Source organism: Equus asinus, chromosome 8, assembly GCF_041296235.1.
Source record: "Equus asinus isolate D_3611 breed Donkey chromosome 8, EquAss-T2T_v2, whole genome shotgun sequence".
Taxonomy (NCBI): Eukaryota; Metazoa; Chordata; class Mammalia; order Perissodactyla; family Equidae; genus Equus; species Equus asinus.
The window spans coordinates 22246552-22272277 of NC_091797.1; the positions used below are offsets into that span (position 1 = coordinate 22246552).

General features: G+C 47.4%; 1 protein-coding gene across 2 annotated transcripts in view; it reads right to left on the reverse strand.

Annotated features, from left to right (window-relative positions):
• Positions 1 to 25726, reverse strand: part of PTK7 (protein tyrosine kinase 7 (inactive)) — a 58106-nt gene that overhangs the window by 31546 nt on the left and 834 nt on the right. The gene's annotated exons all lie outside the window — the stretch shown is intronic.

Here is a 25726-nt window from a genome sequence, read left to right on the forward strand (position 1 = left end):
CAGGAGTCAGAGCCAGACACCATCTTCAAAGTGCCCCTCCCCCAGCCTTCCTTTCTTTCCTTCTCCACCTGTCTGACCAACAGCTGCTTTTGGAAACCAACCCTTCTCTCCAGGGAGGGGTCTTAGAAAAGGATGCTCCAGGCTTTAGGCCTCAACCTGGGACACAAAAGAAGAATTCAGACTGAGGGAGGAGGCTTGGAAGAGCCATTGGCTTGAAGAGGCAAGGGTGCCCTCCTGGACTCTAGGCTGCTGGGGAGGGATGTGGGGGGCAGGATTTTGCACAGTGCCCACTGCCTCCTTCTGAAGACAGATTTGCTCCTGCCATCAAAGCTTTCCTCTCAGTCACCTCTGCTACCATGGATGGCTGGGAAAATGATGGAGGGGTAAGATACGTTGTAGTGGGGATAAACTACTATAGCCATGATCATTGCTCAAATATTATTCAGATGTAATGGAGTCTGGCCCAGTGTCACTAGGTGTGGGGGCAGGGCTCAGTGGACAGAGGGGGAAGTGGAAGGCAGACCAGCTGCTTAATTAGTCAAACCATCAGACAATTCCTAGAATCCTCATAAACCTCATTTTACTGCTTAAAATGTAAACTTTCTAATAAGGCAAAACTAATTTTATTCTTTTATTTAATCTTTTAAGTGCATTACTAATGATTTGCTCTTTTATTTTTTGAGGAAAATATCCAAAAAAGAGTTTTTTAAAAAAAAATCAGCTGTTTAGAAAAAGCATCTGGCTCAAGATGGCAAAATAAGTATTTCAATCTCCAAATCAATAACAACAGATGAGAAAAATACAAACTGATGAAAAACAGACAGAAACAATTCCTTGTAAGTTATTTTTAAAAGCACTGAAAACTTGCAACTCATCATCAGATGCTTAAAAGCCTAGGGATAACCAACTTTGGGGTGGAAAACGTTATAAAACATAAAGCACACACAAATAGCTGAAGGAAAAAAAAAAAGCCCCTAGGAGTGGCTGATGCAATAACCGAATTGAATAGCCAGAAAAATGACAAAGACCTAAAGTTTATTTCATGCCTACTCGCTCGATCTTTAAGTCAGGGTCTGGAAGGCACGAAAATCTGGCTTCACTTAAATTTGGAACTGGCTGTCCCTCCATTCCAGGAGGGGCCTCTTACAAAGCTCTAAAGTCACGCTTGTGGCTGAGGCGGGGGGGGGGGGGACGGACGGGGGGGGGACACTGCCAGAGAGACAGAGGGAGATGGGAAGATGAGACAAAGGGCACTGGAGGGAGATTGACAGAGAGAAAAGAGAGACAGAGGGAGAGAGAGAGAAGGACATAGAGAGAGACACTGACTGATGGACTGAATGACAGAGAGATCTACAGCCTGAGAGGGAGACAGATAGAGAGAGACAAACAGAGGGAGACTAGCAACTGACAGAGAGAGACAGAGACAGCGACAGAGACAGAGGGAGATCGACAGACTAAGAGAGAAAGAGATACTGGCAGAGAGAGACAAAGAGAGAGACAGACCTGACAGAGGGAGAAGGTGGGAGATCAACAGATAGAGAGACATGGACAGAGACAGAGTAACAGAGTCATAGAGAGACCCAGAGAAAGGAACAAGAAAATGAAGACAGAGAACACACGTATGTACACACACACGTAAGCACACACAGGGCCCCCCATGCCTGTAGAGCAGGCCCCAGCCCCACATGTACCCCACTGTCCCCCGGCAGATCTGTCCCTGTGTCTCTAGCACGGAGGTCCTCCCACCCGCTCCGGCCACCCTCCCCAACAGCTGCAAGGGCTCCAAGTCAGACAGTCCCTGGCTACAGGCCACATGGCTGCCCAGTAAAACACTAGACACGAAAGGTTACAGCTAGCCTGAAGGTGGGAGACCTGCGGATCGAAAGGAGAGGGGAGGGGGTTCTATATAAGCCAGATCAGACCATTCATATTGGAGACCCCTCAGATTAGAGGCTCCTGGTAAATAATTCACCAAGAAAAGTACAGTAGCTTCCCCGGGCTCATCCATTATTCACCAAGATAAATGTACCATATTGTTATACTTCCTGACATCTAAAAATGGTCTGAGCCATTAGGCCAGGAGCAAGAAGACAGCGGGGCAATTTCTACCCACCTTTTCCAGAACCCCTGACCCAGCAGTCCTGCTGCTTTTGGAACTCAGTCTGCGGCTCCTCACGCAAGGGCAAAGCATTCGACTTTCAGAAAGGCCCATGAGATCCCGAGAGCAGGCCCCCAAACAGCCCTCAAGAGTCCAGTGCCAGAGATCAGAGCTGTGCCCAGAAAAGTCCTGAGTAAAACCGCCAAGTTCAAGACCCCAAAGGATTTGGCCTTCTCAAAGGGAAAAGGCAACTACTTTGTTTGTATCTGTCTAAGGGCAATTCTGCTCCTAGAAGGTACAGAGTTTGACTTTCATGTCAAATGAGTGTCAGCTACCAAAAGCAGAAAGACCTGCATCCTAGACTCGGCTCTGAGCAAGCCACGCTGTTCTTCGGGCTTTCGTTGCCCCATATGTAAAACCAGCGAGCTGCTTTTCATCCTGCAGGGCCTTTACAAAGATGGAACACCCTCTGGGAAGCTGGAGAGGTACACAACTTTAGGGCCCTGGCCTACAGCGTACAGGCAGGATGGAGCTGGAGCAAGAGCTCAGAGTCTAGAGTCAGATGGGCTGCACTCAAATTCTACTCTCCCACTCACCAAGTGGATGACCTTGGGCAAGCTGGTTATCCTTATGGTGCCTCCATTTTTGTATCTATAAAATGGTGCCAATAATTCTATCTACCTCCTCGGTTGAGAAAAGTAAATACACATGTTAACAAATGTAGCATGTTTGGAACAGTGCCTGGCACACATTAAGTATTATAAGAGTTTGGGCTCTCAGCTATTATTTATTGTCATTATTATGTTTTTCATCTCTTAGGAACTACATCCCATCGCAACATCTCTTACACAGTGTAGGCCTCCCTTGGCATTCCTCTCAGGCAAATCATTGGGAGCTAGAAAAGTGCCTGCTCGATTTGCCACTCACCCAATCTACAATTTGGGTATAGTGGGTCTCTCTGGACAGACCCTGCAGTCTGAAACTTTGTCCCACCAGTGCCCGACAGAGCCTCAGAGCCACCTGGTCACCGGATGCACATATGTGGGGCTGTGCCATTCAAGGGGTGCTGCCCTGTGGTGGGGAAGTCCTGCAGGGGTAGCTGCTGACAGCTGCGAGCCTCCACAGCAGTGCCCTACCAGCTGCTCATAGTTTCAATCACTCCCCTCTAAAAGCTGTTCAAATCAGAGGCACCTTCAACACAAATAAGAATCAGAGCGAGTCCGTCTGGGTGAAAACGGATCCAGGCCATCTTAGAATGAGGGAGTCACTGGCCTCAAGAACACAACTGTAGTGAGGTGCGGGAAGCACAGTGAATGTTCATGCACCAACTAACGTCTGGAGGTAACTATAAGACTTCAGCTTTCCGATCCCATGAGGCCCCAATGACAGAGGCCTGGAAAATTCTATGCTTTATAAAGGAAAACACCTGACTACATAAAATAGAAGTTGTAAACACTCTCAATGGCAAACAAGAAATTAGGAAAATGATTTCCAGCAAATGACGGAAGAGAGATTGCTGGCCTTGATATATAGTTACAAATCAATCATAACTACTAAAATTTTAACAGTGACATGGTCAAAGCATGTAGAGTCCTCAAAACAAATATAAACGATTGATTGATAAATATAAAAAACATTCCAATGCACTAGTAATCTAAGAAATGCAAATTAGACTAAGTTATTCTGCCCATCAAATGAACCCCAAGATTTTAAAAATAACATTCAACACTGGCGAGCGTATGGAGAAAATGGTCCTCATACTTTGCTGACAGGAGTGTAAATAATAATTCCCTTCTGAAAAGTAGTTTGGTAAAATTGTACCAATAGGCTAAAAAATTAATGCCCTTCCTCACTGGAGAAGGTCCTGATTCCAGGTCTGGGGCAATAAAGGTGCAAGATGAGCCTGGAACATCTTATCACACGAGGAAAGACTAGCAGGGTCACGTCAAAAGGTTCAGGGCAGGGGCCGGCCCCCTAGCTGAGAGGTTCTAGCGCTCCTCTTCAGCGGCCCATGCTTTCACCGGTTCGGATCCTGGGCACAGACATGGCACCACTTATCAGGCCATGTTGAGGCTACGTCCCACATGCCACAACTAGAAGGACCCACAACTAAAAAAATATACAAGTATGTACTGGGGGGATTTGGGGAGAAAAAGCAAAAAAAAAAAAAAGAAGATTGGCAACAGTTGTTAGCTCAGGTGCCAATCTTTAAAAAAAAAAATAAAGGTTCAGAGCCAACTTAAAGAGGCTCCCACAGGCCAAAGACAGGCCCACTTAAGCATCCATGAGGGTAAGAACCACATGGACTTAAACACAAAGAATAAATTGAAAATTCATGAGTTCAGAATGATTAAAAAAAGCGCCCAAAGCCTTCCACTGGTCCCTTTTCTTTCCTTTTTTTTTTTGTGAGGCCATTGGGCCCTGAGCTAACATCTGTTGCCAATCTTCCTCTTTTTGCTTGAGGAGTATAGTAGCTGAGCTAACATCTGTGCCCATCTTCCTCTGTTTTATGTGGGATGCTGCCACAGACCAGCTTGACGAGCATGCTAGGTCCGCGCCCGGGATCTGGCCCGAGAACCCCAGGCCGCCGAAGTGGTGCCCGTGAACTTAAGCACTATGCCACCGGGCAAGCCCCTCCATGAGTCCCTTTTGAAGGATGCTAGAAAACCAACTCATTATTCTAAAAACTGGTAAAGAATCAAGCATTTCTTTTCTCCTTCTTGCACAGCTATGCCTCAGGGTAAGTAAACAGTTCATGAGGGGAGGTTTGTCTTTATAGAATTCTCCAGCTAATAAATAGAATATCACCATGTCACAACCCCCAATGAAAGAATGGATCTAGCAAGGATTACTGATGGCTGCTAATTTCAGAGACACAACCAGATGTTACGTGTCTACTGAGGAAAGTACACATGGAAAAACAAATCAAATCTGAACCTCATGAAGCCTCTAGATCTAAGTTTCATTACTAAAAACTTTAAGAAGCTTTCCAGACCGAATGTGGAAAATGAGGAAAAAGTTAGATAACAATGTGCCACCAACTGCAATAGTATCTGTGAACGCACATTCTCTGTCTTCTACTGCTCCCACAAGTGGTTATTAAAACCTAATACTGGTGTTTAACGTTTCACACGCTCACAGCCTGTCTTCCCCCACTAGATCCTAAGCTCCCTGAGGACAAAGGCTGGTCTCACTCTCGGCCGTCCCCTCCAGTGCAGGTGCTCAGGAAACACCAGCTGGTCTGTGGTCGTCTCACTGAGCCAGACATTGGGCCCCATTATTGCTGCATGGTGTGGAACCAGCAGACGGTCAAGCCTAATATGGGATCCTGGCAGGCAATTACGTTAATTATCATTATTAATTCAACAAACATTTATTTAGAGCCTACCATGTGCCAAGTACTCTACAAGACACTGAGGATGCAGAGAGAAAAACACACAATTACTGCCTTTAATTATTGCAGTTTAGTAGGGGAGTCAGACAAGTAAACATATAATTACGATAATAGCTACACTTACTGACCGCTTACTATGGGCCAGGCTCTGTTCCAAGCACTTAAACCATCTTAGTTTGTTAATGCCTCAACCACCCAGTAAGGTAGGTACTAGGATCCCCATTACGCAGATGAGGAAAGTGAGGCACAGAGAAGTAAAGCAACTTGCTCAAGGTCACACGGCTTGTAAGCGACAAATGCAGGATTCAAATCTCAGGGGCTCCAGGGGAACGCCCACCACAATCAGCAGCCTTCACTGCGTTATCACACAGCACACGATGGATGGGTACACGAGACAAGCTTCTAGCTCAGAGTGGAGGGCTGTGGGGACAGCGAAGAATCCTGGAAGAAGGCTCTTCGAAACAAGGTTTTAAGAAGAAATGGGGCTTGGCAAATAGAACAAGACAGGAGCACAAAGACAAAGCCATGTCAGAGAACTCCGGGTGACTCACAAGGCTCGGAATTTAAGGGATGATGATGGGGAACGCAACAAGAGGCCACCAGCACTGGTGTGGGAGAGGGAGGCAACAGAGGTGAAACACAAATTTACCCTGCTCGGGCTGTCCTCTGACGGAAAAGTCACCAGCACAGTGAGTCCCTGTTTCCAGGGAGGCGGTGGTGAGGGCAGAGAATGGACTGAAGCAGCTCTTTGTCATGGAAAGGGCAGCAGGCGCATTCACAGAAGGCACGACTACGGGATAACAATGCCATACCTGTTCTATTAGTTTCCTAGAGCTGCTGTAACAAATTGCCACAACTGGGTGGCTTAAAACAACAAAAGTTTACTCTCGCACAGTTCTGGAAGCTGGAAATGCAAAATCAAGGTGTCAGCAAGGTTGGTTCCTTCTGGAGGCTCCGGCGAGAGTCTATTCCACGCCTCTCTCCTAGCTTCTGCCAATCCTTGGCATTCTTCAGCTCGTAGACCCATCACCCCAACCTCTGCCTCCGACGTCACATGGCTGTCTTCCCTCTGTGAATGTCTCTGTGCCTCTTCATCTCTTCTTGTGAGGACACCTCCAGTCATATAGGATCAGTGTCTACCTTAATGACGCCATCTTAACTTGATTACATCTGCAAAGACTCTTACGGTCACAGGACTTGAACATATCCTTTTGGGGGACACAATTCAACCCACAACACCTGCAACTTGCTTTTTCAGCTGTACAGTTGACCACAGATATCTCTTCACGTCTTCACACAATTCTAGTTCATTCATTTCAACCGCTGTGTATTATTTCACTGTATCAGTGACTTCTCATCTATTTGTCCAACACCCTAATAATGGACATTCAGATGGTTTCAGTATTTTTGCCATTACAAACAATGCTCCTACGTACATTGGTAATGAGAGTGTTTCTGTAGGACAACTTCCTAGAAACAGCCCTCTTCTGTTTCTACAATTCAAGTTTACAACTCAAGAATACAATTTCAAGTTTTTGATAAATGACAAACTGCTCTTTAAAAAGGTTGTGCCAACTTATGCTTCCTTACCAACATTGATACTTACTAATCTTTGTCAATTTGAGATGCAAAATAATACTTTGTTTTAACTGGCAATTCGTTTGGGACACTCAGTTTGTCCTGAAGATAAAGCCATCTTTCATGGGTTCACTGGTTGGCTAAGTTTCCTACTGTCCATTTTCTATTTAACTTGTCGATTTTTTTCCTTGTTTCTTTTTCACTATCTTTTTATTAATTTGCAATCAATAAGGCCAGGAATATAAGGCCTTTTCTGCATTACATGTTGTACCTTTTCCCCCCGAGAATGCTCATTAAATTATCAAATGCCTACTATGAGCCAGGCATTGTTGTTAACTGCTGGGAAGACAGCAGCAAACAAGGCCAGGAAGGTTCCAGTTCTCAATTATTATTTCACTTCTCTGAAGAAAATATTTTTGCACATGATTTGGGCTGGGAGATAGATAGGAAGTGAATATCCACCCTTGGGTACAGAGTTGCCTTGGAATTAATTTAAATACTGTCCTGTTTGGATCCGTCTGAGAGCCTTCTGGGGGAAATCTACTCTGCTCTCCAGGTGTCCTGGAAGGATCCACAAAGGAGCAGTGTGGTTAGCGAAGGTGGAAGCAGGAAGAGCTGAAAAACAGCTGCGCCATTTCCCTGGAGGGAAGAGCCACACCCCTAAGCGCCCACAATCAAGGCGTCCAGGGCCTTCAACGGTTAAGCCGCCCCAGAGTTCAGAGAGCAAAGGGAGAGAAGTTTCATGGAGAAGTAACTCCTCGCACAAGCCCCAGGGAGGGTGACGTCTGATTGGGCAGGTTTGGCTCTGATTCCTCCTCCACCCATTTAGGGTAGGGGGGATCTGCCCCCTCACACACACACCTCCCTGCAGACAGGACACATTTTATATAGGCAGCCTACACATGCACACGCATGTGTGCACACATACACACGTCCCCCACTAACTCAGGGGTGAATTAGACAAGCTTATCCTCTTCAGATTAAAACCCTGTTTCTCAAACTAGCCTTTATTAATAATAATAAAGATGATACACTGATCTCCATCTGTCCAATTCCTGTGTCTCTCTTTCCTTCCTTCCTCCACTGGTTTCAGATTTAGAGGGGAGAAGGATAATATTTATCGACTTCTGCAACATATAGTTTCTATTATTTTGCTTTATGCCTGAGTATTTTATGTCTTTTTATTGGTTTAGTGAATGGGGATAAATGTTTCCATTCTATTTTCTAAAAGGTTCTAATTGGCCAACCTTCTGGGTTTTGTGTAGTTTTGTATTTGGCCAAATGACTCAACTCCCTTCTTGATTTTGGTGATTTTCAGTTGATACTTGGGTTTCATATGTAAAAACTGATACCATCTGCAAAGAACATTAACTTTATTTTGACTTTTGCTTTCTTATAGTATTATTTCAACTGCAATTTCCAGAATGTTAAATATAGTGCCTTCGTTACTTTAATGTAGTGATTTCTTTATTTTAATGAGAACAGTATTATAGTTTCATTTTTAAGTATAATGTTGGCTGTGGTTTGAGATTTTTTTTAAAAAATCAAGAATGGATGTTAATTTGTATCTAATTGCATCTATTGAGATAATTGCGTGCCTCCTCTGACTTCCCATTTTGATGAGTTATATAAGATTAAAACATCCACGCGTTTTTGGAATAAATCCTTTAGTTATTTATGGCACATTACCCTTTAAAGTAGTATTAGATTTAATTTGACCGTATTCTTTTTTTTTTTAAGACTTTATTTTTCCTTTTTCCCCCAAAGCCCTCCAGTACATAGCTGTATATTTTTTTAGTTGTGGGTCCTCCTAGTTGTGGCATGTGGGACGCCACCTCAGCATGGCTTGATGAGCGGTGCCATGTCCGCGTCCAGGATCCAAACCAGCGAAACCCTGGGCCGCCAAAGCAGGGCGCACAAACCACTCGGACACAGGGCCGGCCCCTCAACCTTATTCTATATGAGACTTTTACATCAGTATTTCTAAGGAGTGCGCTTTTTTTTTCTGCACTCAGTCAGCATTTGGGAGCAAGGTTATATCAACCTTACGACACGCACGGAGTGGCCGTCCATCTGTTCCTCGACTCTGTGAGTCTATAAAGCATCACAAGGCTCTATTTACTCAACATTCTTTGAAATTTCCCCTCAAAGCCCTGTGATACAACAGTTTGAATTATATGTTTTGTTTTATTTTGTTTTTTACTATCTTTCAATTGTTTTTAATAGTTACTGGTCTATTTAGTCATTCTAATGGCTCCTGAATAAATTTCAGCAATTTATCTTTTCCGAGCGTAGATTTCTTAGCATAGCATTGAACACGCTGGCCGACGATATACTTTACAATCTTTTCCACTGCTATTATCACAATTGTAATTATCAGTATACATTTTCATAAGGCGTGCCCAGCTCCATCTCATTCTCTGACGTACGTCCCCTTATGCACCAGGTACCTAGTACGTGCTCAAGAAAATGGTGTGAAACCAGGAAGGAAGTTAAAGTCTCCTTTTCCTTTCTTATTTTGCCTATGGACCTTTTCTCTCATTTTCTTGACCCCACTTGCCACAACTTTCTTTCTTTTATTGTTTTTTTCCTAAAGCAATGGATCTTATCAATTCTATATTTTTTCACTTCAAATTTATTAATTTCAAAGCTGTATTCAGAAGAAAATCAATAACTTACATTACTCCCTAAATAATGAGTGAGATAAATTAAGTTATTGGCCTAAAGTTAAAAAAAGAACAATAAAATAAACTGTCACTATTTTCGGTTTGTCTGGTGTCAAGAACATGAAACTTTTTTTACTCAGTTTTGTCTTAACTCAGTGGAAGACTTATGCCACTGAAATTTATCATCATAACTGATATATTTGTCTTTGCTTTTATCTGTTTCATGTTTTAATACTGCAGCACTGCTTCCCTTGTGGCAGATATTTTGTGTTTTTTTTCCGTCACCTCTTAAGATCTGCAAGGTATACTTTTGCTTTTTCATTCTACTAGTATACCCTCTGTTTATTACTTTTTAAAATCTCAAATCTATTTCTCTAATTATCACTTTTTTTTTTTTGAGGAAGATTAGCCCTCAGCTAACATCTGCTGCCAATCCTCCTCTTTTTGCTGAGGAAGACTGGCCCTGAGCTCACATCCGTGCCCATGTGCCCCTACTTTACAGGTGGGACTCCTACCACAGCATGGCTTGCCAAGCGGTGCCATGTCCGCACCCAGGATCCAAACTGGTGAACCCTGGGCCACCCAAGCGGAACATGCGCACTTAACCATTGCGCCACCAGGCCAACCCCATCACCTTTTTTTCCATCATGTTCATGTCACCATACGTTTTCCTCTGGATTCTGAGAGCGCCTCGACTGTGTGACGTTGATTCGATTAACTGCAGGGCTGATTCGGCCCTTTAAAGGTTATACTGGAAACTTCCTTCTGCTATTGCATTTCTGCCTCCTTATTCTCACTCATTTTCTCAGCCAGCCCCCTTTTTATCTCCTCACCCTTCTCAGTCAGCTTCCTTTTCATCTCAGTCTGTTGTTTCTCACCTGATTTTTTTCTCAAGTTTCATAAAGTATATGTCTTCTTGATACTGTTCAGGGGAAAAAAGATGCTGCCTTCAAAAGTTCACTTCTTTTTCCAAGCAGTATTCCAAGGGAAAAATGACAAGAACTGACTAAGCCATGGACAATGGGATATAAGAGGAGGGAACAGACAGAGAGCAATTAAGGGGAGAGTAATTAACGGCGAAGCAGAAAACACAAATCTAGCCCAGCTCGCAATGCCTTAAGGGCTCCCAAGAACATGTCAATGAGGAGTGACCATATATGTCAATTCAAGTGTCCCTGAGGCTCACATCCCGAGAACAATGGCAACACGACCACACCCCAGCACAAACTACCTCAAGAGACCCTCACCACAGCCAGAAGAGGTGGCGATTATCATTTTCATCCTCCAGATTAAGAAACGGAGTTCAGAAAAGGTAAACTGTTTCCAGGATTTGAATTCTGGTCTTGGGAATCCAGAAACGACTTGAGCACCCATTGAGCATCTGAAACAGGGTTAGGTTTTGTGGGAAAACAGAGGACAGGAACTCGACCCACCCTGTCAAGCTCATCATCAAGTTGGGGGTAACAAAAAAGAACACGTCTGATGGAATGGAAAATAAAAAGGAGCAGGTATTCAGAGCTACACGGTGTGGAAGAGAGAACACAGAAGGTCTGAGACCAGGGAATAAGGTCCTTGGTGGGCACTGGGCACCATACTCCCAAGTTACCTGGAACAACCTTGGCTTATGCTGGTTGTCTTGGCATAATTATTAACAACACCCCTGTCTAGATGATAAGTTCTCTGGTCACCCCGGCAATGCCCCACATTTGAACCATGCTTAGCAGCTTTCACGCATTAGCCCGTGTGACTTTCACAAGCCCACTGTACAGCAGTGACTCAGAAATCTGATGCAAGCTATAGACTTCCTCCCCAGAAAAATAACATACAGAATGCTGTACACAATTTTGATATGTTCATATCCTTTGACAGAGCAGCTCCACTTCTGGGAATTTATTTTTCAGACAGACACTCACAAGGGGAAAGACAGGTATGAGGATAACTGTGGTGGCATTGCTTAAAACGGCAAACCCTCAGAAACGCCCTCAAGACCATCAGTAGGGACGTGGTGCAATAACCCAGGAAGGGAGGTGGGAGTCAGGGGGAAAACGTAGACAGACTTGCTTTAGGCCAAGCTTCCCCTTAAAATCTGTAGCAGCCTTCCTGCCCCCCTCCTGTGCCCCCAACTCAGCAAGGTCTCAGGGGAGGAAGAGACACCAGCAAGCGCACAGGAGGCAGCTAAATAATGAACTGGCAGTGTGTGTTTTCTTTGGCCAGGGCAGTCTGGCCAAGCTCTGGGGGCTGCTGGGCAAACATTTTTCATATTTTAGTAGCTGGCTTATGCCCAAAGCAGTCAGAAGTTAAGTAAGCTTTGAAGGAGCTGCCCCCGTCCTCTCCTGGCCCCAAGAATTCTTAATGAGGTCCTAAGGCAGCAGCCTCCAGCAAACCCATCCAGTTGCCTTAAATATCACTCACCCGTCACTACCTTTAATGAATGCAAATGATTCAGCAACAAAACACTTAGCCCGGAGTGAAATCCACCTTTGTGTGGCTGGTTTCACCAGCTTACAGCCCAGCTCAGGCAGGGCCCTACCAGGCTGGCGGCCCAGCAGAACCCAAGGTGCCCAGGCTAGCCCAGGCAGACCCCTGCACACCCAGGGCAGTGGGAGCAGAATGCAGGAAGTGCACAGCATGAGGGAAGACCCTCCCCTGTCCCCATTCTACCCACCACCCCAGCCACCAGATGCAGACCCTCACAACTCCACCTCTTTACGACTTTGGCTCCAGGGCAGAGGAAAGTGTGAGCGGAAAAACAAAAGGTATTTCTTTGATCTAATGAAAGGGGCTGGTCCCAGGCACCTCAAAGGCCTGTCCGGTCACCACACTTCCTGTATTCAAGGACACTTCACCCCGACACGCCCACTCCACCTCCCCTTCACCTGATGCCAGGTACCTGAGGAACTGAGCAACGGGGATCCTGAAAACTCACTTGGATTGGCGCCCTCCTTCACCAACTTCATGGAAGCAACAAAAACAGAGACAGTGTAAATAACCCAATTTACACCCTGTTTTCAGAGTTCTCTTTTGGCAGCAAAAACTGAAAGCAATTTGTCAGGAGTCTAAGAGCAACTTTTAACTAATTTACTTCCAACCTGGGGCTCAGGGGGATTTGCTGCTCTGTCAGCCTGATCAACACCTCTCCCCAGGGCTAAGGCAGTGGCGGGACCCAGAACAGGCAGCTGTTAATTCAGCTGCCACCGCTGTCACCCCCAAGGCCAACAGCTGGCAGGAGACCCACGGAGGTCCATCCAAGTCCTCTCTACTTCTCTGGCCATGGATGTACGGAATGAACGGTGTCAGACCCAAACTGGGCTACTGGCTAAACTAAGGAAAACTAAGGGCCCACAAGTATCACTTGGGGTGCCTTAGACTTAAAAAGGGCTTCAAAGTATTTGTTGAAAAGAAACACTCCCTCTTTCAACCCTCCCAGGACAGAAAATGGGAAGATGAGCTCCCCCAGAAGAAAAGTCACACTGAGCTTTTAGAATTGTTTAAAAATAATTTTTTAGGGGCTGGCCTGGTGGCATAGAGGTTAGGTTCAGTGCACTCTGCTATGGCGGCCCAGGTTCATGGGTTTGGACCCTGGGGCGCAGACATACACCACTCATCAAGCCATGCTGTGGCAGCGACCCACATACAAAATAGAGGAAGATGGGCACAGATGTTAGCTCAGGACCACTCTTCCTCAAGCAAAAAGAGGAAGACTGGCAACAGGTGTTAGCTCAGGGCCAATCTTCCTGACCGAAAAAAAATAATAATTTTTTATATCATCAAAAATGCCCTTACCAGTATATCAAAGGCTTTCAGGAAAAGAGCACTGGAATTTTCTTAACCTCAATATCATTCTTCCTGATTGTTCAAGGCACATCAGCCACAAGATTCTTCTTCAAAATGTTCCCAAAGGAAGTAACAAAGGGCATCCACTCCACAGAGGGCCTGTGTCTCCCCAACCCTGGGACTTCTGAATTCTTGGCTCCCAGCTGGTCCATTAATCAGCCCCTTTTCTAGCTCGGCACACCTACCAAGGGTTAAAATTCTGGGCGACCACACAGAGAGAATGCATCTCAGACCCCTATCAAGTGGAGTGCCTAAGCCTACAGAAGTGAACATCTGGAAGGTTTGAAACATAATTCTACACAGCAATCCATTTAAAAGCAAACAAACAAAAAAACTTTGCTCTCGACATTCACTGATACATACAAAAGGGATATATCTTCCTCTTTTCATATACCATCTAAACCCCAACCCTACAGCCAAGTCATCCCACATCAAATGAACCAGAACTCAACCAAATGTAGAACTCCCCGGCCTTTGGGCTACTTGTGTCCTGAAGGGGGAAGTGCCATTCAGCAAATGTTTGGGTAGCACAAAGCAGAATGAACAGCACCAGTTGTCTCCACAAAGCTTGGATCAACCCCACACAACTGTGCTGCCCAGGAGGGGAAGAAAACGCTACCGTCTCCTGCCTGCCCCACTCAGGTCTCCATCCTCGGAGCACCTGGCATTTACTGCGTCCCCCTCTTTGGTGCTTCTCTATGTCCTTGCCTTGTTAATTACTCTCCTCTGGTTCTGTCTCAATTTGCCTGCCAGACAATCCATTCCTGGAGTGAGTCTCCCGTCTCCCCCAGAAATAGTTCAGCCTTTTTAAAAGGAGACTCTACCATCAGAGAGGCATTTTCCTTCCATGACAGACTGTTTGCCCTCTTAGGGACATCTACTTCCTCTTCTGGACATCTCCTCCCTTCTAACAACTTAAAAGTCCCCCACCCCACCCCAAACACATGACCTAGCATGATGCCTTATGCCTTAAGCATCATTTGTTACTTATGGGCCAGACTAAAAGGAAAAGTTTTTGGTGAATAGGAAATAAAAACAGGCCTGTAAATAAATCACCTTCATCCCATTATAACTATCTTTTATTGAGTATTCACTATATGACAGACTAAGTCCTTCACAAACAGTGAATTTCAAAGATATCACAGATTTTAAGATACAACATTATTTATGTTCCACTAACAGGAAATAGTACCAGTTAAACTAAGACACAATACTACATAATAAGGTTACAATCCAATTTCAAAGATGTGAAACCACGGGGGAAAAAAAATATCTTAGGGTTCATGAAATGTAGTACTATCTCCCTTAATTCTCACAAGAACTGTAATGGTATCGCTATTATTATCTGCATCTTAACAAAAGAGGAAACTAAGGCTTAGAGAGGTGAAGTGAACTAAGGTCTCATGGGGAGCACACTGTGAAGCCAGAACTCAGTTCCTAAACAGATTTCTGAATTTCCCCAGGAGGGGAGAAGAGGGGCAGACCATCCCTGGTTAAGCTGCCCCATCAAAGGCAAATAACACTTGCTTGGCTGATTCCTAAAATCAAGGTCTTTTTACAAATTGCACCTTCACAGCTCCTACTTCCAGAAACAACAACCAAAGGAAAACAGGTTTCCCTAGCTCCTTCCTCACAGAACTGGCTACAAGAGAGGGGGGAACCTCCCAGCCAACTCGTTATATATAAAGCACATTTAACGAGCCTTTCAAGCCCTGGGAGTGGGAGAAGGAAGGGTTCATTGGAAATCTGATACTTTGGCAGCCAAGCGAGGGGGACAAGGCCCTTAGCATCAGCCCCGGGGGATAAACACCATCCCAAACCCCTTTGTCTGCCAGAAGGAGATACTTCCTGGGGGGCAGGAGGCAGCAATACTTTTTACGACAAAGCACACCTAACAACAACCCTCCAACGGAGACCTGGCTGGGGTCTTTGTACAACCCACCTAACCATAAACCCTCTGTCCTTTCCCAAACCTGCTGGGGTCCCTCTTCCCACAAATACCTGTGACTGCCATAAACGCCCTTAAACAGCCCCCGTTTACTGCCCAGCCTGCCTGCTGCTAAATGAGGGCATTTGTTTCAAATTTGCAAATACCGAAAGCAGTGGAAACCTAAGTCCACTCCTAAAATGAAATGTTCTGCATTCCTCGGGGCCTGAAGCACCGCGCTTCAAAAGCTGCAAGAGGCCCTGGTTGTTTACTCACTGGTGGGGGCTTTTGGGAGAGGCATTTCCCTGTTCCCTGAGGAGGCTCCTTTGATCTGGGCCGGGTGGGAAGGGGACCGAGAGAGGTGCCACCCAAGCCCAGGCCAGCCCAGGCTCTCCTGCCCGCTGTGTGGGTCGCCGGCGGCAGCTCTGGGGGGCCTGGGAAAGTCAGTCTCACAGGGAGGCTCAAGTAGAGACTCGCCTAAAATTGCTGCCAGAGACAGAGCAGGCCAGCTCGGCAGGACCTCTCAGACCATCTTCAAAAGGCCCTCGAAACAAAGGTAGAGTAAGGAAGGCACAAGAGGCCAGAGAAGCACCCCAGCCTCTTACCCAGAAAGAAAGGGGCAAATTCCCCACCCCAGCCCCCAGCACACCAAGCAGCTCAGGACACTCCATCAAGCCTGGGTGCCGGTGTTTACTAAATAAAAGCCTTTTGTTTTAAGAAGAAGTCTTCGGTAAGGGGGTAGGGAGCAGTAAAGAGAAGACAGAGATCCTCCTCCAGGCCCCTAAGGCTGTTCCAGAGCCCAGCGCCCCCCCTCCCCTAGAAGCTCCTCCAGCAGGAGACCCGGACCCCTGGGGTGGAGGAGGAGCCCGGATCACAGGCCACAAAGCTGCCAGCAAGTTGGGCATTTTCTAAACTGGTCAGTTTAACAATTGCTTAATCTGCTAAATTAACCAAACAGATAAAATGATTCGCTCTTTGTAGCTGGAGCTACATGACCCACAGCATTTCCTTTTTCTTCCCCCCTAAGGCTGCAAGACAACTGTTTTCTTTGTTTGTGATTTGTTTTGTTTTTCAAGAGGCTGGAAATGAACTTGAGATCTGAAATGCCATCCTCACCTCTCTAAGGACCTGCAGGCCTGAAGGATCCTTCCTTCTTTTCTCCCAGCCAGGAAACAGCTCCGCTTTGAGTTTTGTCATAGATGAGCCACGACGGAATCAGAACACCCAAGTGTCACTTTGCACCCTTCCATGACAGAACACAGGTTCCAGCGTGGGAACCTGAGGACTTGAGAAGCAGAAGAACGAATTCAGCAGGACTGCCGAAGGCAGTCAACTGCTTGGCCCCAGGGAGACAAACCTGGCACCAAAAAACTTACACCTCCCAGAATGTTCAGTCCAACAACTTCTGCAAACCCTTGAGAACTAAAAGACTCACCTCCCAAGTCTGAAATGGAAGGGAAACCTACATCCACTGTGCCCCTACTATGTGCCAGCACCTGAACCACCAAGCGTGGGCACATCTATCTACACGAAAGCAGTTATAGGCAGCAAACTAGTCACCACAGCAGGGATGACTCTTAGCACCTATGTGGCCTCCACCACAGCCTAACCCAGCTGGAATGTGGCAGCACACCTGCAAGCCGGGGCCTGTAACTGCCCCTGACCTTCCAGAAGCACCAGGCGGAAGAGACTAAGAACTTCTGGGTTCATAAGAAAAGCTCAAATCTTGGGGATTCAGGCACAGTGTTCTGGACTTCTAGACTACATATAGTCTGTCCATAACTCTAAAAACTAAGATGTATACAAACCTCTGAATGGGCCACTGAAAACCCTAAGCTTGCTGTTTTGTAACAGAAAAAACGGGTGGGGGGGTGAGGTGGGGGAATTGGCGATCTTGAATGCTGTGGCCCAAAAGACCTCTCCATGGTTAAGTTATTGATATACTCCTTATGTAGAAAGAGCAAAGGTTATTCCACCCTCTGACTCTAGCAGGACTGCTCCTAAACCCATCCAGAGAGTTATCTTGTCTGCAAAATCCACTCCCCGATGTTCAGCCTGCTCCAACGGATGTGGGTGCACATTTCATAGCTTCTAGTGATGACAAACACAGAAGGTCATCCGAGAGCACGGAATCAGCTCTGTTCCTTACCAGCTCTGCAGTGGATCATACTTTGTGCCTCAGTTTCTTTACCTGTCAAATGCCTCCCACCTCTTCTCCTCCAAAAAAAAAAAAAAAATACCACCCTCATCCTGCCTACCCCTAAGCCTTGTTGATAGGATCAAACGTTAGCGTGAGTGAAGCACTCTGTCAACTGCAAAGCTGGGTGCGCTTGTCGGTCCCTTCTTCCCAACTTTCAGCCTTCCTTCAGTTGTCCTCCCTTCTGTGCAGAAGAAAAGGTCCTCCCCACCCAGGCACTAGTCCCTCAAATGCCTGAGGACCAACCAGGTAAATATTTCTGCCTTCTCTTCTTACTCAGATAAAAACTTTTTTTCCTTATAAGAACTCCCTCCCAAACCTCTCCAAAATCTACTCAGACCTTTCCATTCCCCTTGGCACCCAGGGAATTACACCCTAATAGCCACATCACCAGTCAGTGGAGTGTAAATGCAGCTGTGCCCACGCACTAGAGACTCTAGAATAAAATGCAGCCCTTAGATTCAAGTCCTCTCCCTCAAACCAATGGCGAGGAGGAGAGGCTGTAAGGTGAGACGGAAACACAGCTGGAGACTGTGTATGGCAATACTGGGTCAGCCTCAAAAGTCACCACAGTAAAGGTCTTCTGAGGTCTTCTATCCTCAAATTGAGGCCCAACAGGCAAGTGGGACTTGCCAAACATCACATGCATGATCTGGGGCAAATATGAGAGCAGGGTCCACGTCTCCCAACTCCGAGCCCAGTGTTCCTCCCATGCCTCTTCAGGCTAAGAGGAACATAAACCTCCAGGGGACCCAGGACTACAGCCCATCAAGAACAAGGACCCATCTTTGTGACTAAGTGACACCACTTCTCCAGCAGGACTGCCTCTAAATCAGACGCCCACACATTTTACCTGGGGCCATGGGAGGCCCAATGTGCCCAGGGAGAGAGGACACAGGAGGGGGGAAGCCTGAGCTCCGTAAGGAAATGTGAAATAAACTCTAAGCAGCCCCTCTTCCCTGAGCACTCAGTCAGCCTTCTCCATCATTTATGACATAAGGATAGAAGCCCGTATCTACAAGGCAGCAAAATCCTCTGGAGGGAAAAGAGCCCAGAAACAGCTAAGACCTCAGCAGCCACAGACGAGTACTGAGGAGGGGGTACAGCCCTGGGGCACCAGCCTCCCAGGCTTTTCCTACTGCAAGTTAAGAGCAGCAGTGCCCCACCCCACCACCACAGGAGGCAGAACAGTAGTGAAAAGGGATCACCTGAAACATATTATTAGAATAGAGGTCACCAAAATCACCCTGGCACGTCAGCTGAGAAGCACAGAGCCATGTGTTTTAAGGCCCTCACTCCAATGGGACAGCCACGTATGACTGCACAGGTTGTGCACTACGAGATGCCCAGCCAAGGTGTTAATACTGAAATACCGCCTGTGCTCCACAGCCAAAGCGCCGTGTCCTGGGGCAGGGCTGCATTCACTCAAAGGAAGGGCGCTCATTTCTAATTCGCACAAAGGCACTGTATGTGCTAGCTGCTGGACACCTCAGCAGTCCCAAAAGCAGACAAGCATTCTCCTCATTGCCCCACTGCCCACCGTGAGCAGGGGATCAAAGAGAGCCAGTGTGTCTCCTGGGGGAGAGGCAGTGCATGGTGGTGCCCACTCTGGCCACCTTAACCACCCATAGGGAGACCACACAGCACCTCGGGAACCTCCCCGTGGCACTGACAGAAGTTCCCACAAGCTACACAGTGGCTGACTGCGGAAACCCCCATAGCCATCCTGTGACGACAGAAGCCCCTCCCTTGGGTATTATAAAAGTCTGCCTTGGCTGCAGGAAGAACAGTTTACTACTCGCTCCCTGGAAGAACCTCAGCAGGCCAGGGGAAACCGTGGCCCTGAACGAGCCCTAACCACCCTGGGGAGAGTGTGCTACTGGGATAGAGAGTAAGAATCCCCACCAGGAAATGCAAAGTGGCTGTGCCCACATTTCTGAGCTGCTGTGGAATACTGAGATGCATTTAGAAAACCTGTGCTTTAGAATGAGGAAATCATTTCTAAAGCTGCCAGTCAAGATGGACTTTGTTGAGCCCTTGCAAACCATTCTGGAGACTGAGGACTGGAAAGAAAGGCTAACACCTTAAAGGGAGACAAAAGGTCAGGACAGTCTCTGGGAAGAGATACCAGGGCTGGCCAGAGGGGCTGCTCCCCTGGGTCAACCATCTTCACAGCCGGAAGCTCTACACCATAACTCCTTCCCAGAAGCAGGCAAGGGATGGATCAGCATTATTTGCATTTTGCAGATGAGGAAATCGAGGCTGGGAAAGGTTAATTAACCAGCTCAGGGTCATGTGGCTAGGCAGCAATTAAGCCGGGACCAAAAGACAGAAAAACAGGTGTCACAGCACCATAGACGTCACTTCTCTCATCACGCAGTGATGTGTGTGATATTAGAGAAAAACCACCCAAGTTTTCAGACTCTTGGTCCAATGCCTTTACATCATTCTGATCCATCATAGCAGCCTACATATACCAGCAATGTCAATCCTCTCTCCTCTCTGAAGCCCTCCCACGCCCCATTTGTTCCTGTGTCATGGACTTACCTTCCTATACATTCTGGAATGTTCTTCTATCTATTTAGCACTTTACCATGTGGTGTCTTTTATTATACTTTATCTGATTCACATCTCCCATCTTGTCTCCTTCCTTCCTCCTGCCCCACCTGAGACAGCTTCACCCATAGAAGACATGCAAACACTTTGAAATGATCCCATCCTAAGCCCCTCGATAGTAATACCAACCTCTTTCTCATCACCACATCTCCACATCAGACTGCAAAATTCTCCTTATGGCTACCCAGTGGTTCTGAAACTTGAGTGTAGGTAGGAGTCTCCTGGGAAGCTCTTTTAAAATGCAGTTTCCTTTGTTCGTCCATTTTTGGATTTGGGGGGGGACGTTGTTTTTTGTTGAGGAAGATCAGCCCTGAGCTAACATCCGCTGCAAATCCTCTTCTTTTTGCTGAGGAAGAGCGGCCCTGAGCTAACGTCTGTGCCCATCTGCCTCTATTTCATACATGGGACACGTGCCACAACATGGCTTCATAAGCAGTATGTAGGTCTGCCCCAGGACTGGAACCAGCAAACCATGGGCCGCCAAAGCACAGCACACGAACTTAACCACTCGGCCACCAGGCCGGCCCGTGCAGTTTCCTTTTGAGATTTGAACTACACAACTGAATTGGCCACTCAAAAAATACAATATAGGGGCCGGCTCGGTGGCACAGCAGTTAAGTTCACACATTCCACTTCTCGGCGGCCCGGGGTTTACTGGTTCAGATCCCGGGTGTGGACATGGCACCACTTGGCAAAAGCCATGCTGTGGTAGGCGTCCCACGTATAAAACAGAGGAAGATGGGCATGGATGTTAGCTCAGGGCCAGTCTTCCTCAGCAAAAAGGGGAAGATTGGCAGTAGCTAGCTCAGGGCTAATCTTCCTAAAAAAAAAAAAATACAATATAATCTAACAAATAAGAACATAAAATAAACCTTCTGCCTCCTCCCACAATGACTCTGATGGGCAGGTCTGCAGTAAGGCCCAGGCAGCTCAAATTTTAACCAGTACCTTTGGTTGTCTACCCTCCCACTATATTCTCCGATCTCCAGACATTTTTGAGCAACACAAATCTACATCTTCTTAACGTGTGACCCACAATCCCTACCCCACGACCCCAGTTTTCCAAAGTTACATCCACACCTCAACCAGCAAGTGCACAGCCAGCTCATCAACATCTAAGCTTCTAGCAGGAACTCGGGATCTAGGACGCCTGGTTGACTGTGTCCCACTCACCTGTACACTCATTCACTCAGTGTGAATGTGCACAGACACTCGAGAGCTTGGTGACCCAAACCAAGCTGCAAGAGGGAAAAGGCGCCTGCGTATGTCAGCCCTGCCAACACAGCTCCCTCCCTGTCCCACTGCTGCTTGGGTAGCATTAGTGAGAGGGAAATGGCCTAAACTCCGAGAAGAAAAGAGGATGGAAAAAGTGACACAGTACAGAGGGCTTCCTCAAACCGCAGATTAGCTGCGGCAGCCCCTAATACCAAAGCATCAGGGGTCTCGGCAGGGCCAACGGGCACTCCACAGTGAACTCAGAGAACCCCAAGACAGGACGCTAACCCAGCACCTCGCCACCCCGGCAGAACTTCATACTCTTGGGGAAAGGGACCAGGCGGATGGGGGGCCAGAGCAGGATGCGAGGAGAGAAGGAGGCCAGCAGCCTGAGGGCAAGAATCAGTGCCAGCAGCTGTGGCTGAGCCTGTAACCCCACCATGTGGCTCTGCCAGGGGGTAGTGCCAGGGGCACAGCAGCAGAGAGGCACACCACTGAGGTTGGGGAGAGCAGAGAGAGGCCGAGGGAGGCCAAAGATACCCAACCCTGCTTAATGACCCTTTCTTCCATCACAAAAGCACCAAAGACGGACTCCCTGGGCCCAATCTGCTCTTGGCTCAAATGTTAGAGTCCGAACTGGCCAACCTCCATCCCAGATGAGTCTCACAGAAGCTGCACTGGCTTAAACACAAACTCACACAAACCCCCTCACTCCAAAATCTGAAATGCTCCAAAGACTTAACAAAGCTACGACCACTGAAGCCCCACGGAGACATCTCCTCCCTCTGTGAACCACACGGAATCCTGAAAAGTCGTCTGTTGACCAAACCTCTGCCTAACAAATCCAATTTCTCCATTAGCTTTCATTACAAAATGAGACACGTGCTTCTCGAGCAAAAGCTGAGGCTTCAAGAGGAAATGAACATCACACTTAATGTTGCGAACCTTCTCCAGTCACACATTTAAGGGATAAGTTTCCTGACAAAATCTAATTCAAATTCACCCCAAAGTGGGGTAATTTTTAAGTGCACACATCACACTGAAGAGTGTGCACATGAACTAAAAGTTATTCACGGTAAGTCTTCAAATTCTGCGCACCATCTAGGGCCCCTAATTTGTACTGCTCCAACGGGCAAGCTCTGCACCTTGAGTTTCTGTAGAAGGAGGGATGCCCAGAGCAGGACTTCTGGAACTTTGGGTGCAGTCACCTGGGGAGCTTGTTAAAATGCAGATTCTCACCCATGCCCCCAGGGAACGCTGATGCCACTTGTCTTTGGACCTTATTTTGAGCAGCAAAGTTGTAGGTAATCTAGGCCCCTGCACAGTTCACGGTTTTTAAGCTGTGGCCTTTTGAGGCAGGTCAGCTTCACGGGTAGAGGTGGCTGCAGATGCCCAGAACTCTTGGAGAAAGCCAGACACCATGCCGCATCAAGACTCCAAAAACACAAGGAGAGACAGCCCAGAAACAGGGAAGGAACGTCTGGTCCCTTGATTGGGTCACGGGAGAGTGGGCACAAGGAGGAACAACTGGGAACCTGAACCCAGAGAAGCTGAAAAGGACACAAAAGACCCCTAATGCCTAAGAGGCAAAGGGGCTGTTTTCCTTTGCCCTTGGTTACTCGGCCCTGTACCCAAAAGCTTCATTCACCTTTTTAATAGACCTAGATAGGAACTTGTTATAAATAAGATACTGTAATGAATTCTACAGAGGGAGCCCTTCGGTAAGTCAAAACCCAACTTCGGGCAAAAATATAGAAGGTGTCTTAAGAGTCCAGAAGTTCTACAGGCATCCACTTTCTAGCAAAAGAGAGAGGACAGCTTCAGGGAGGAAGTGGAGTGGGGCTGGGCAAAAGAGAGATGAGGGAGGCAATACAAGCCAAGGGACTGGCCAGAGAGGAAAGAAAGGTCTCAGAAACCATGTTTGTCTTAGGATACGGGAAAGAGACTAGTTGGGCTGGAACGGAGGGTTCCAGGAGGTGGAAAATGTTTATTGTTGGGGATGACTGTAAAGCTGGAAAGGTATGCTGGAAGCACACCACAGGAGAGGGAGGAACAAGAAAGAGGCCCTTTATATACTTCATTACGTTTAATCCTCAGCACAACTCCAGGAAGTCAGTCCCTTTATAGAGGAGGCAAACTGTGAGGTCAAGAAATTTGCCCAGGGCCACGGGGCCTATCAAAGAGTCTGAGTTGCTGTTGTGCCAAATACTTCATCCCCACAGCCTGAGCTCTCTCCACCACTCAACCCTGCTCCGAACACCGGGAGTTTGACTTGATCCTTTGGCAAGTGATGTGCAGAGATTATCCTGCCCTCCCAACATACTTCCCAACATCTGAGAAAGCCCATCACTGATAACAGCAACTCCTAGGCCTGAATTACAGGCTGCAGAGCCTTGAGGAAGCTGCAGGACAGCCTATCTCAGAATGTGACAACTCAATTTCCCCAAAGAAACAAGAGCCTGGAGGAAAGAACCCAGAATCGGGGATGGATAGTGACCACAACCGACCGTTCAAGAGGTTTGGGCTAAGAATCCCAGGTTTCAAACATCGAGCCCTCTCCTACACCACCGTGTTTATCACAACGGGGATCTCAAAGTCTGGAAAGTTACTCAGCCATTTACAGCATAATTACCCAAACTTCAAAATGGTCTAATCCACAAACCTAGCCAGTATAGGTCCCTTATTCCAGCTTTACTAACGGAGGAGTCTCACTACAATTCCAGTTAATTACACAGTTAAACAATGAGATGAAAAAAAATCTACTCTAATCTATTAAAAAATCATTGCCCTCTGAAGTCACGCCGTCGGGGGTGGGCTCAGTCCCCCGACTTCCCCGGAAGACAGCAGGGGCCTCCACTGGAAGTGTTTACAGCGCATGGACAGGTTCCACACCAAGGCACATTTGGTGGAACTGATTTAAGGTTCTCATTAAAATGTTCCTTTGTTGAGCACAAGACATCTCCCCACCCCCAGAGGAGATTCCAGACCTCCAGTCCCAAGCCCTTAGCCTGCCCTAACTTCCCCCCACACGACTCCCCCTCCACTAAACACCCGTCACCGGATTAACATCGATTAACATCAGAGTCGTCTTCTCACGGAAGGAATTTAGGAATTTAGCATTTGTTGAACAAGAGCCCTGTCTCCACCAGAATCTTCCCTAGACTCCAGAACTCCAAACATCAGCAAGGAAGGCAGCCATATCGGGCGACTGGCACACCAAAACCCAAACAGCCGGCCAACCTAGGAAGCCTGTGAGCTGAGGCTGCTCACCCATATGGCTGGGCCCCCGATCCCAGCTGCACAAAAAACTTCCATACTTCCTCTGGGAGCAGATGTGGGTTCTGCCATGAGCAATAACCACCCCGCACATCACAAGGAACACAGGGCAGCTCCAGAAACACCTCCTACACATTCCCGGACCTTGTTCGTACCTCTGCGTCCTGGGTTACAATTACCTCTCCATTTACAACTAGGGGTGGGGGAGAGGTTGATTCCATCAGCACCAAAACCCCTCAAACAGCTGGCAGGCCAGGGCGATGTCAGAAAGGGCAATTCCCTACCCAGCCCCCCCCCCCCCCCCACCACCACCACCACGGCCACTCTTCAAAGAAGTGGGAAAGTGATAAGCTAGAACCAGGTCCCCTGGGCAAAGGTCCCCCAGAGAGGTGTGCGGCCAGGATCATCACCAAAGATTTTGTGTTTGGGGGGACAGGGAGCATATTTCCAGTCCAGGCTGTGTGGGGTGTGCGGGCAGCTTGCTGCTTTCCTGTAACGCACTTCAACACCTCAGTAGTAACTCTCAGGTGTAACCAAGCCTAGAAATAATGTGGCGAGGTGGGGGGAGGGGGGGAGTGGGGCTCAGGTCCTGTCCGCCCTGGGGATGCGGGCCACACCCTCATCAAAATGCTGAGGCCCTCCAAGAAAAGACAGAATGAACTCTTTTTCCCTTTCTACCCGTAGAATGAGAGATTTCCTTTCGCCGGCGACGAGAGATAGGATGGAAATCCAGGAAGGGGCAGAACAAACCCCGTCCGCACCTTTGCAGGCCGGCCATGCCCGATTTTGGCAGCGGCCTTCACACGTTAGTCACCGCGACAGCCTGGGACTCTCTGCTCCCCGGATTCGACCCTGGCTGGGAGTGGGCTCAGGGCTCGGGCCCAGGAGCAGGAGGAGATGAGGTGACCCCTAATTCTTCCCTTCC